Source organism: Schistocerca piceifrons, chromosome 3 (assembly GCF_021461385.2).
Source record: "Schistocerca piceifrons isolate TAMUIC-IGC-003096 chromosome 3, iqSchPice1.1, whole genome shotgun sequence".
NCBI classification, from domain to species: Eukaryota; Metazoa; Arthropoda; class Insecta; order Orthoptera; family Acrididae; genus Schistocerca; species Schistocerca piceifrons.
In genome coordinates this window covers 608,934,069-608,947,999 of record NC_060140.1, presented here as the reverse complement: position 1 = coordinate 608,947,999, position 13,931 = coordinate 608,934,069, and positions in this window count along the sequence as shown.

The window sequence follows — 13,931 nt, the reverse complement described above, 5'->3', positions numbered from 1 at the left end:
CAGTCTGGAACCGCGCGAGCGCTACGGTCGCAGGTTCGAATCCTGCCTCGGGCATGGATGTGTGTGTAGTCCTTAGGTTAGTTAGGTTTAAGTAGTTCTAAGTTGTAGGGGACCGATGACCTCAGATGTTAAGTCCCTTAGTGCTCAGAGCCATTTGAACCATTTGGGTGGTTTTAGTTCTGGCGATTTTATCAGTTTTTGAAAATAATGCAACTCTGTACTCTTCCCCTTCTCTCCTGACATAGCTGTCGAGCCACTGCAGCTCTACGTGCCTCATACGAATGACTTCGCTTCTGAGAATATTTTTGTTCCGCCTTCACAACGACAAGAAAATACATGTCTCTCCTTATTAGACGCTTATCGCTTTATTGAAGTAAAGTGTAATTAGTGGTGGTCATTTGTGCCTGGTTTTTCGCCTTCATCAGGAAATGCCACCTTGCACGCCTTTCGTTTCTTTCCTCGTTAGATATTGATAGTTGTGGTCTGATTGTACGCTGCTTTGCAGAAGTGTGCATTTTTTTGCGTTTAACACACCACACTTTTTCGTACGTGTTGTACGAAATAGCGTGCTGTGCTACACATAAAAATGCACAGTTCTGCAAAAAAAGCGTAAAATCAGACAAGTATCAGGGCCTAACGAAGAAAGATACGGAGTAAGTGTTAGCAGTTGGCATTTCCTGATGAAAGAGAAAAACGAAGGAGAAATCACCACCACTGATTATGCTTCACTTCAGCAAAGCTATATGCGTCTGTTGAGAAAAACACACATTTTCATGTAATTGGAACGATGGAACAAAAATACCTCCAGGAATTGTAAAGCAGCTACTGACAATATGACCACACAAATGGAGACTTTTCTTCTGCATCTTCTTTCAGGAAGTAGGTACTTCACCAGTTCCGGTCACAGAGAAAGTTGTTGCCAACGTTCCTTTGGCCTGTCAGTGTCTCCTTTAATCATCCGGTCTGTACGATAAAACCTCTACGGAAGGAAGATAGAATTTAACATCCCATCGACAGGGCAGTCACTGAGACGTAGCAAAGGGTCGGAATATACTAAAAGATGGAGTAGGAAACGGGCAGTGCCCATTTCAAAGGAACCATCCCGGCATTTGCCTGGAGCTACTTTGAGAAATCACAGAAAACCTAATCCGCATCGCCGGACGGGGATTTGAATTTTCTTCCTCCCGAATACGGTCTTTTCTGGTATTTAACTTTCTTGCATTCAGCTGTGAGAGCCATCTTTATTTTCCTTGATTCTCTCATCTATTTTAAAATTATTCAGTTCTCTCCGCACACCGTCATTTTTAAAATTATCGTGTCTCGTGGAGCATTTCTGATTGTTATATCTAAGATCTTTACCACTCGTTAACCGTGACCCTGTATCGTAAACCAAAACAGTCGTCACTTCATAAAATTTCCTTGTTGTGTTTCTTAGAGTTCCTAAATGATTTTCGAACTGTTCCACGTATGGTCCATTACTTACTCAGTTTGTGATCGAAATCGAGATCATTGTGATAAGTTACGCCACAGCCTATGTACTTAAAGTGAGACGCTTGCTCAATATATCTGTTATCAAGGATTGCTTTAGTTCGGATTGGATATGTCTCTAAAAGCCACCACACTCTTGGTTTTTTGCGCAGAGACTTTCATGTTGAACAAAGAGCAAATCTGCTGAAGATGGTGCCCAGACTGCCGAATATCATCCTCAGTTTGGTTAGTAGTAGCCCGATTATTAACAGACAACATTGTATTTAAGCGTCTTCTGTCATTTGTTTTAATTCCTGCGTTTGCTCTGGTTATTGCCTCTAATTATACCGTATACGTAGGTATAAAAAAAAGTATTGGGGCAATCTACGGCCCTGATGCTCTGCACGGATGACAGAAATTTCTTCAGACAGTAGATTTTTTATTTGTAACATTATTTGAGTGCAGTTGTACAAGCTTCTTGTGACGCCCAAAAGATGCAGAGCTTATCCTCGTTTAGTCATTATTTGCTGAGGGGGATCCTGTGACTCTATAAAGACCTTACAACAAACGAATGTTCTAGCTTTGCCTTGTCTTGTCTTTTATGACCGAATTACCTGAAATATAACATTTTTACGACGTTGAGTAATGTTTTATAGTATCGGAGCATCAGATAAGCTTCTGTATGCGTGTTGTCCATCCTTATTAAGTTGAAATAAGGGAAGAGTAGAGAAAGTCCAAAGAGCTGCACGGTTTGTCACAAGTTTATCTAGTGTGCGTGAGGCCCTCAAAGAAATACTCAACAAATTTATGTAAGAGACGCTACAAGAAAGAAACCGCCAGTTGTGAAGAATTTTACTCTCAAAACTCCGCTGTCCCGAGTCAACAAACATATTACTTCCTGCAGCGTACAACTCGTATTATGGCCACAACAGTAAAAGAAGAAAAATACAGAGCTACATAGATATAGGTATCTATAATCCTTTCGCGCATTGAATAGGAAGGGGAGAACACGGTCTTGGTACATACACCATGTACCCTCCGCTGCACAGTCGCTGCATACTGTGCGATGAAATGCGGAGTAAAAACGTAAATGTACGGAAATAAGCTCACAGAGCAGAATAAAGTAGTCAGAGGTTGTTCCAGAATCCATATAGACTTGTCTTTCTAGATTCATTGCGAACATACTGTATGACCTACACATAGGCGTTGCTAGCTGTGTGAACGACTTCTCTTGATTTTGGAGTTGCAATTTGTTGTTTATGCGCAGATACACTTTCTGTTGCCTTAGTATTACCTCGTCCGAAAGTATGAATTAAAGTGATGAAGAGGATCACACGTTCTTCTTACTTTTGTAGTTTCAGCGTGCGTGTGGTGGACAGGGTATCTATCGCCCACTGGCCTGGAGAAGCGTCCAAACCACATTGCGCTAAAAGCCGAGAACTATGATGTTGTAGGATCAATGTCTTAATGACACTGACGAGGGACTACTTCTGTTGAACAGACTATTGCTAGAGGAAACTATGTGTGACTCCGCATTACTTTGTCTGCGTGCTAAGACTTTTTTACGTATTCCGATATGACTTTTTTTTTTCATCAGAAAACTTTAATTTTATTTGGTATATTTGTTTTTCTTCTAATTGCATTAATTCGTTGTGAAGGTGGCATTTGTTATTCTCCCTAATTGGGATCTTGAAGTTTTGATGCAGAACATGTGAAACGAACTTTATATGACAAACTGTATGGCACCTAGACTTTTACTTAAGTAACCACCATGCACATAACGCTAGCACCTTTAACTTATTTTCACAGATTTTTCTGTCGTGCTGTTTTTATGGATGCTCATTGTGGAACCCTCCGCTGACCATTAGCTTTCCCTTTAGTACCTTTTACTGCAATTTTTCTCGCATTTTGTTTCGAGAATACATCGTTTAGGGTCTGTCTCGAACACAGGTTTGATTTTTCACTGAGCTTGATATGGCGATCACCTGAGCCATCATCTGCCGATTCAGCAGAGTCGGCAGATGATGGTTGAAGTGGTCGCTGTATCAAGCTGATATCTACAGACAACAATATTTGAATGATGGCCCCTATTTCGACAGGAACCGAGATTGGAATGTTCCTAGACGGCGGTCAGGGGGCCTGAAGATGACGTAGAAAATCGCCGAAACCGGTAGCCAAATAAAATAAGTTCGGAAATTAGACTGCTGAAATGTGTTTGATTTGACATCCTGTACCGAGCAGCCGAATCTCGAAACCATCTCTGAAAAGATGGACATACAGAGATTTTATTACATTGTTGATTCAGAGAGTAAACTGTGATTCAGATACAAAAACTGTCAATATCGACACCTTGTTCCCAAATGAAAAAATGATACGGCCGAGGAGCTAGTCATTTGATGAGGCATGGTATTTTTTAAATCCTTTGTGAGGTATATCACATTTCCTTAGATTTTAGCAATGCCAGATAATTCAAATCGATTTCTCTTGTATACTTCACGCTCCATAATAACCTACATGAATGTGATCAATGCCGGCCGAAGTGGCCGTGCGGTTCTAAGCGCTGCAGTCTGGAACCGCGAGACCGCTACGGTCGCAGGTTCGATTCCTGCCTCGGGCATGGATGTGTGTGATGTCCTTAGGTTAGTTAGGTTTAACTAGTTCTAAGTTCTAGGGGACTAATGACCTCAGAAGTTGAGTCCCACAGTGCTCAGGGCCATTTTTGTGATCAATGTTGATATTAAGGTGATATAGTAGTCTCAAGCACACCATCTTCAGTCATTGTAATCTTGTAGTCTCTCTGCCACGAGTGACGCATAACTCCATTTTTTCCAGGCAATAGAACCTGATTGTAATTATTCGCCTGCTGCAGTTGTCACGCATTACTATACATTCCATAGTCTCGACTGACAGGACGAAAACCATCTGCATACTGACTTAAACTCCTTTTCACTGATGTAGTTCACCGCGTAAGACGGATGCGTAGTGGATAATGCAAGTGACAAACTGCCGGCAGTTGAACAATTGAAACCAAACTATATCCCATCAGTACGGAGTAGTAACTTCAAAACTCATCTGTCGTGGACAGAAAATCTTTGTAACGAATGTGTTATCTATTACTAATTGCTCTATCCTAAGTTAATTATTAACGATGCACGCACCATGATGAAAATATTACTTTGTAGTACGAGTGTTAATGCCATACTTCGTTAATACTGCCTCTGTGTTAAAGCGTGGTAAGGTTCCGGTTCAGACGTCCGTGCCCAAACCGACGCTTAAGATATGTCATAAATTAGCAAGAAAATAGACTTTAGCTGAAGGTTATTGACATCATTTGAGTCTGTTTATTTTCATTATATTTATCCGGTGTGACTGAACTCAGCTGTCGTGGAATTCGGTTTCCCTGTCTGGTGATTTATCATTTTATTATATTTTTCCTTAGATTCTTATTTTATCCATTAGTAGAGGAATGCGGAATTTTCGGTGTATTATTTCTTGATACCACTTTCTTAAAGAACCTATATTTTGGTTAACAGTGTTAGATTTTAGCCAACAACGAACATTGTTTTCGGAGTTTGACAATTTTTTCGCTCATGCATTAAGGAACACAACGTGGCCTGTATCGGTCATCATTATCAACGCTAAATTAGTGACAACGATTGGCTCCACAAAAATCTGACAGCTGAGAATGTCTATCGATAGAAGACACCGACGTCTTAGTCTTCTTGCGCACATGTGTCTGTATTTTTCGTTTGAAGCAGGAAGAATGCTCTTCAAGGAATGTGCAAAGTTGTCTCTTATCAGATCATTTCCTGCCGAATTACTACGTAATATTAGCTTAAAACTCTAATCTTCACTTTCTTCGTGGCTCTCGACGTTTTTTCGGAGTAGTTAATACCGTCTTTTAAACAGGGTTAACTATCATAAATATGACTCAGATAACTATCCTGGTGTTTGCCTTAGGAAGCCACGAAAAACCTAAATCAAAACAGGATATGAACCGCTCCCATCTTTACGAATACGAGTCCAGTATCTTAACCAACGCGGTAACAGACTACGGTGCAGGGCAGCACAAAGATTATAAAATTTTCTTTAGTATGGAAAAAGTTGTGTAAAGATAATGCGTTTCTAAAACTATTGAACGTGGCACCATTTCTCAAAGTTCTACTAGTCTGTTTTATGCATTCAAATTTCCTTGCATTAAAAATAATATGGTTTTGTGTGTTACATTCGTTCTGATACGAACTTTTGAGACTGTAAGACGTGATGCAGATGGGCGGCATAAGAACCTGACGTTTTGTGTGGATTTATGCCGGATGCCATGTCGCACTGTCGTTCCTTCAGCTGTCGAAAAAACTCTAAATCTCTAGTGCAATTTGAGACGGGCACCTCTGTATCGGTCTGGTGGCCTCATTATATATCATTGTCATTAAAAAAGTTTAAAGGAATATTGTGGACCCGGAAACACATCTAGCTCTTAATATGTGAAACAACATTGAAAAGTATACTTAGAGTTCAGTGACCAGACATGTGCATGGAAAATACACAAATTTTAAATGAGAATTCAAAAGCGTCGTTGCTGAATCCATCTGGAAATTAGCCGAATAATATCTTCGTTTTGCAGCGACGTTTCGACAAGTTGCTTTTTGTCATCTTCTGAATTTGCCGGAAAATGAGAAGTAACGAACTTGTCGAAACGTCGCCCCGAAATGAAGAAGACATCATTCGGCTAATATCACGAGAGGAATTTATCAGTGAATTTCGCCGAAAATTCCTGCATTCCCAGAGCCTTGCTGTGTCATAGTCTGGCCGGCCGGAGTGGCCGTGCGGTTCTAGGCGCCACAGTCTGGAACCGATCGACCACTACGGTCGCAGGTTCGAATCCTGCCTCGGGCATAGATGTGTGTGATGTCCTTAGATTAGTTAGGTTTAATTCTAAGTTCTAGGCGACTGATGACCTCAGAAGTTAAGTCGCATTGTGCTCAGAGCCATTTGAACCATTTTTTTTTTTTTTGTCATAGTCTCTTTACACGAATACACTCACGACTAGTGCGGCATTTGACTGAATACGCCCTATTAACGTACGATAATTGTTTTAGCCAGTCGTGTATTGAGCCTGCTTTCAGACGTGGATAGGAAATGTCAACTTGTGAACTCCATTTTTTTTTTTTTTTATGTTGTAAGCAATCGCAGCGGTTGGACGGACATAGTTACAAGGAAGGTAACGTTGAAGAAACTTTGGGTATCAAAAGAAATACTTTAGTTGCTCGACGAAAGAAGGAAGTGCAAAAATGTTCAGGGAAAGTCAGGAATATCGAAATACAAACAGGAAGAGCAGAGAAGTCAAGGCGAAACAGGAACAGGAAAAATGAGAAGGAATCGATAAAGAAACGGAGGTAGCAATAAATGATTCAGCAGAAAAGTCAAAGAATCTTAAATTAAGAGCAAGGTTGTCAACATCAAGAGTGCAATTGTGTGTGTGTGTGTGTGTGTGTGTGTGTGTGTGTGTGTGTGTGTGTGAGTGAGTGAATTCTTAAGGGACCAAACTGCTGAGGTCATCGGTCCCTAGACTTACACACTACTTAAACTAACTTACGATGAGGACAAAACACACACACACACACACACACACACACACACACACACAAACACCAATGCCCGAGGGAGGACTCGAACCTCCGGCGGGAGGAGCCGCGCGATTCATGACATGGTGCCTATAACCGCGCGGCCACTCCGCGCGGCTGTGCAAAAGAGAACTCCAGTGTTAAGCGCAGGGGAGAGTGGACAGTGGAAAGAGTACATTGGAGGCATCTACAAGGACTTGTGTGATGATGTGACTGAGGAAGAATTGAGTCGATATGGAAGACATAGGGGAACAAATTTTAGAATCAAAGTTTAAAATTGCTTCGAAAGAAATCGGTCAAATAGCGCAGAATTTCTTAAATCATTGAGGGAAGTGGCAACCAAGTGACTACGCAACTTGGTGCGTAAAATCTATGAATCTGGAGACATACCATCAGAGGTCGGGAAAGTATCATCCACACAATCCCGAAGATAGTAAAGGCAAATAATTACCAGAACTATCGCACAATCAGCCTTACAGCCCATGCATCCAAGTTGATTACAAGGCTAATACACAGAAGGCGTTGGAAATTACGTGGAGGTGGTTCTCCGCAGAATCGGCGAGGAAAGGAACGAATGGAAAACATTCACAAGAAGTAAGGACAGGGTGACAGGACACGTGTGTGAGACATCAGGGAATAACCTCCATGGTGCTAGGGAGAGGTGTAGAGCGTAAAAAGTGTAGGGAAGACAGAGATTGGAATTCACCCAGAAAATAAATATGTATTCACTTCCAGTATAAGCTGCTATCCCTAGACACTTGCACACAGTCTGCTCTTGTTAATTTTGCTAACGTCTATTGGTTACCTCACTCGCTATAATTTTATTGTTGCCAATAAATGTGGCCATGCCATGGAGAGTGAAATATGATGCGGCCATGCGAAACTATCTAATAACTGTGTTCTCTTCTTTCAGATGTTTCCTGTATGCCTTAAATCTTACAAACATATTATATAGTGTTGAGTTTCTCTTCAGTTTCTGGATTTTATGAAGAGTAACAATAGATGTCCGTAAAGAATCCTGCGTTCTTAGTAACTCGATCCAATTGAATTTGACAACGATTTATTAATCAGAATTGCTGCAGATGTCAGTGTGCTCCGCAGATACAATTAGAAAAGTTTCATCAATTAGTAAATTCGTCTTATATTAAACCAATTCATAGAATAAAGCTTAAAGAATGACTATAATTAATTTCAAAGTTTTAATTCTGCCGCTGATCATTCTGTTTTATTCAGGGTATTACAAAAAGGTACGGCCAAACTTTCAGGAAGCATTCCTCACACACAAATAAAGAAAAGATGTTATGTGGACATGTGTCCGGAAACGCTTAATTTCCATGTTAGAGCTCATTTTAGTTTCGTCGGTATGTACTGTACTTCCTCGATTCACCGCCAGTTGGCCCAATTGAAGGAAGGTAATGCTGACTTCGGTGCTTGTGTTGACATGCGACTCATTGCTCTACAGTTCTAGCATCAAGCGGGCATTGTTGGTGATGTCTTGATTGGGCCCCATGTTCTTCCACCTACGCTCAATGGAGCACGTTATCATGATTTCATACGGGATACTCTACCTGTGCTGCTAGAACATGTGCCTTTACAAGTACGACACAACATGTGGTTCATGCACGATGGAGCTGCTGCACATTTCAGTCGAAGTGTTCATACTCTTCTCAACAACAAATTCGGTGGCCGATGGCTTGGTAGAGGCGGACCAATTCCATGGCCTCCACGCTCTCCTGACCTCAACCCTCTTGACTTTCATTCATAGGGGCATTTGAAAGCTCTCGTCTACGCAACCCCGGTACCAATTGTAGATACTCTTCGTGCTCGTATTGTGGACGGCTGTGATACAATACGCCATTCTACAGGGCTGCATCAGCGCATCAGGGACTCCATGCGACGGAGGGTGGATGCATGTATCCTCGCTAACGGAGGACATTTTGAACATATCCTGTAACAAAATGTTTGAAGTAACGCTGGTACGTTCTGTTGCTGTGTGTTTCCATTCCATGATTAATGTGGTTTGAAGAGAAGTAATAAAATGAGTTCCAACATGGAAAGTAATCGTTTCCGGACACATGTCCACATAACATATTTTCTTTCTTTGTGTGTGAGGAATGTTTCCTGAAAGTTTGGCCGTACCTTTTTGTAACACTCTGTATACTGAGTACGTAAATGTTCATTTCGTATTGAGGTAGGTAGGTATTGAGGTAGGTAGGTACTCTGTCAAATATTTTTTAAGAAGGATTTACAGTAGGAAGTGTTCGGATTATAGTTGTTGGAAGTTCGTGTCACGTCATGGGTTTCTGACATTTATACTACCGCGTCGCACTCGTATCACTCGTTAGTGCCTTGTGAAGCGCTTGCTGTATTCTCTATAGGCTAGTTCTTTTCCGGTATGTTGACTACTTCACAATTACTTCATTGTCGGTTGCAGTTCTCCTCCTCTTACTCGGCAGGTATGTGTAACTATGGGGAAGAAAAAGGAAAGAATCAGTCACGCCTCACACATAAGAAAGGATGGCGGCGGTAAGAAAGACACCAACGAACAAATAAATCATACGAGCTGTTGTCAGAAAAATACTCCGGGTGTCCAGATTTGTAGAAATAGTACTTTCGTTACAGAGTTAGGAGGCATGTTATTCCCGACTCAAATACGAAGGAAAGAGCGGACGGTTGACCAGCACCCGACTTGTTACTACATCTGGCATGTCAGTGGTCAGCAGGTAATTCTTCTGTGCGAGATTGGTAGGTAGAGAGACAGGTAGACGAGAGGAGAAGGGAAATGTAGATTTTAACGTCCAGTTGACATAAGGCTAACTGAACTGCGCAAGGTGGCACCCTTGTTATGGCGCAGGACTAGTTTTCAGGGATAGCATGGGTCACATCTCAACCCGGAATCTGGTTTTGCATGATTTCTGTAAATTACTTAAGGAGAATACTGTGACGATGCCTTTTAAGAGACAACGTTGAATTAATTGTCCGATCCGACTTTATGCTTAGCCATTAACGTCGTCGTCCTCGCCTTCGATCTTAAGCTAAACTTATTCTTCCTTAGCTGGAGGTAATAACGAATTCGCGTATTAGCGAGTTCAGTTGAGTCCTAGCCAATCGTTAACTCGCAGTCCTGCACATTTTTAATGTAGCTGGAAGTTTCATTGGCTAATTAGTTTGCCGTGTCAGCCATCTCATTCACGGCTATCAGAGGTAGCTTCATCCCGCTTAAAATCTACCGAACTCTGACCCACTCCAGAACAATTTCGTAAGATACAGGGTGACTCTGAAAAGTTGGTAACAAGAATGACAAACAAAATACCTTCACTGGCCTCCCGAAAAGTAACCACTATTAGCTACAACACCTTCCTAACAAGGGCTGTAAAGCTGCTGGAAACCGCCAGCGAGCGCTTCTTGTGGGAATCGCTCGAAGCACTGTGGTCATTCGCTGTTGGATACCCACAACGTCTAGGAATATTCGTGAGCAATTGTGCTTACACTGTCTTTGCTTACCTTTCCTGCTCCCATTCTCAAAGACAGCCACAGATCACCCTCAAACATCCGTTGCACTCCTATGACTGCAAATTAGAGGAGCGAGTTAACGTGAAGTTTTGCTTCAAATTAGGAGAAAATGGCGACGGAGGCTCTTGAGGTGCTAGTGCAAGTGTACGGTGTTGAAGCAGTGAGAATATAGTATGTGTTTGAGGGGCTTATATGATTTGTTTGAGGGTTTATATACTTCAGAGATGGAAAGGGAGGCGTCGAGGATGAACCGGATTCGAGTCAACACGTACAATCCCATACGATATCGAACGACTGCAAAGGATGCTTCCGGGTGATCGGCGGCTGTCTTTGAGAATGAGAGCAGAAGAGTTGAAGTTAACCAAGGGTAGTGTAAGCACTATTGTTCACGAACATCCAGCAAATCGTGATTACAGTGCTTAGAGTGATTCCAGAAGAAGTGTTTGCTTACTGTTTCCAAACAGCTTTACAACGCATGTCGGGAGTGTGTTGTAGCTAATGGTCATTATTTTGAAACCAATAAAGTTATTTTGTTTGTAATGGGTGAGCTGAAAATTAATACCTCCAAATTTTTTAAGCGAAAACTTTTAAAGCTTTTGAAGTACGACAAACGTTATTGACATTCTACATCTTTACTCTTCATGTCTACATATTTATTTTTCATCATAGTCGCCCTGCCTACGAACACATTTCTCCCAATGAGAGACCATCGTGTTACAGTAGACGGAACGACAACTTCATCTGCACCGCTTCATCACTATGAAAGTGAAATCCTCGAAAGTCTTCTTTAAGTTTTGGAAACACATGAAAATCTGTTGCGGGCAACTCGTAGCTGTGTGGATGATGATGGATGACGGTGAACCCGAGGCTTTGGATTTTTGCAGTCGTCACAGCGCTCGTGTGTAGTCTGGCATTCTCATGCTGAAGGAGAGGGTGCTCTATGTGTGGACGAACTCTTTAGAGTTCGAAACTCGATTACAGCACGCTGTTTCTCGCGCACTAACATAATTGTGTCACACACCGCCATGTTAAACACTACAATCCGGAGTCGTCTGGCAGCAGAGAGCTGCAAATGTGTAGACTTGAAGAATAAAGCTATAGAATATTAATAACGTTTTTGTTACCTCGTAGACTCGCGTGTACTGCGCGTGGTCCGCGTTTTCCGAACACGATATTTCGACGTCGTAAGTAGCGTCTTCATCAGGTGCTTCCTGAGAAGGAATAACATTAACGTTAAAGAAGCCAATGTTGCTGTTCATGTTTCTTGAGAAGGAAAAACCTGATAGAGACGCCGAGTTAGGACATCGTAACATCATGTTGGAAAGACACAGTCCACCGGCAGTGTAACCGATTCTACGTGATGACAACGAATCGCCGGGAAAGTCTAAGAAACTGTAACGTTTGTTTCATTTAAAAAGCTTCAAGAGTTTTCACATAAAAGATTCGGAGGTATTACTTTTCAGCACGCCCTCGTAGCTCTGGTTTCCTGAGACCGTTCATCGAACTTTTCACGCATACTGTGTAGTTGCCGTTGTATGGGCAGTAGACAGGGGCGAATCTTCACTCTGAGTAGTGTGAAACACGGTACGATACTAGAGTTGCTGAAATGCCTGAGAGGCGCGTGAGGAGTGCGCGTCGGCAGAGGACGGTGGCAGGCGGCGAATGAAAGGGAGGTCGGCGGTCGGGATTTAAAGGTCGTTTACCCGGTGGCCAGGGAATGCCGGGCTGAGCGGCCACCGCCGGCTCTGGCGCGCTCCCTCCCGGCCGTCTCCGTTATTCCGTTCATTCATAGTGCACGCGAGAAAGCGCGGACCGACCTAAATACCGCGCCGACGAGGGACCCGCTGCCTTCCAGGAAGCGACCAGAGGAGCCGGCCGCTGCCGACCCACACGTCGACGCGCTCTCGGTTTACGGTACCGGCGCAGAACAGCTGCCGCCGCGGAGGGTTTTCTGTGGAATGCAGACGTCACTAGGTGGCTGTTGATTTGTGAATCCGCTCGGACGGCATTCCTGGCTGCTATTAAACGGCTCGCTGCCTTGCTCCTTGGTCGCCGGCTAGCTGAGTGCCATGCCGCGCGTCTGGCAGCCGGCATTACCTAGACACAGGCGTAAGCCCGCCGTATAACACGAACACCGTGATGTGTTGGTTCTCCACACCGATGTTTTTTCATCGTCCTCCCCAGCGCTCTTCCAACTCAGACACTCATTCCTATTCAGAATACAATTACGACACAGGCGAACTGCGGTGAAGCTCAGTTCATTGACACGGTATTCAAAAGTTATAAATTAGTAGGGTCATATTTAATCTATCGACTGTCTTTATTGCTACTTTTATAGGTTATTATTTCCGATACACGTTTCAGAGCTCCATCATCTGTCACTGGCTTGTGTACCGCTTGGACCAGTTGTGGATTCGTCAGAAAAATATTTCCTTTTTTTCAGACGTTCTTTGAAATTTTATTTATATACTTTAAACGATCGAGAGGGCAGGTATGAAGGCATCAAGGAATTTTCAATTTGATAATGGAGGGAAGCTTGGTTGAAAAAACTGCAGGGGGAGACCAAGGCAGGATCACAGTAAGCAGGTCCAAATAGATATGGTGAGCAGCACTTCTGTATGCAACATACCTGACGATGGAGCGCACTCAAATGGGGTCGCATTTAATGTTTTTGTAAGCTAATATCGTTGCCGGTATCATACGTACTTAATCATCACTGTCTTCCTAGTTAAAATTATTACTCCTAGCTGCTCGTGATCGTAGTAAATTCTCAGCTCATGTTCCAGGAATGCTGTTTTTCGGATACAAAAACATATACATCACAATATCTTCAATAGGTAATACATTTTTTTACTACTCTCAATTTTCATTTGTGATAGCACTTCAGAAATGCCAAGAGACCTAGTGTGACTCAAACATTGGGGAGAGAGAAATGTAGCGACAAGCATCCTCTAGATTACTAAAGGAACTAATGCAATGGCTTCTACGTCAAAACGTTATCAGTGATTAGAGAGCTAATTAAGTTTCGTTTATGTACGGTGTCCTGTCTCATACTGAGTGCACTGAAATTAAGGATATCTGTTAAAACCGTGGCTATAGTATTCACTCACCGCGTAAATCCACATCGCAGTTACTGAATTTGGATATCAGTAACTGTCTGAAACGTGACAGATTCTAATAATTTCGCCTGTACAATGTACTGTAATTTTTGGTGTTACTAATCTGTGGTATTTGAAGACATCTACAAGGAGCAATATCTGAATGATAACTATTTTCCTTTGGGAAATTGAGTTTGTGTCCTTACTAGTCTCCGTTTCGTTCATCACACCT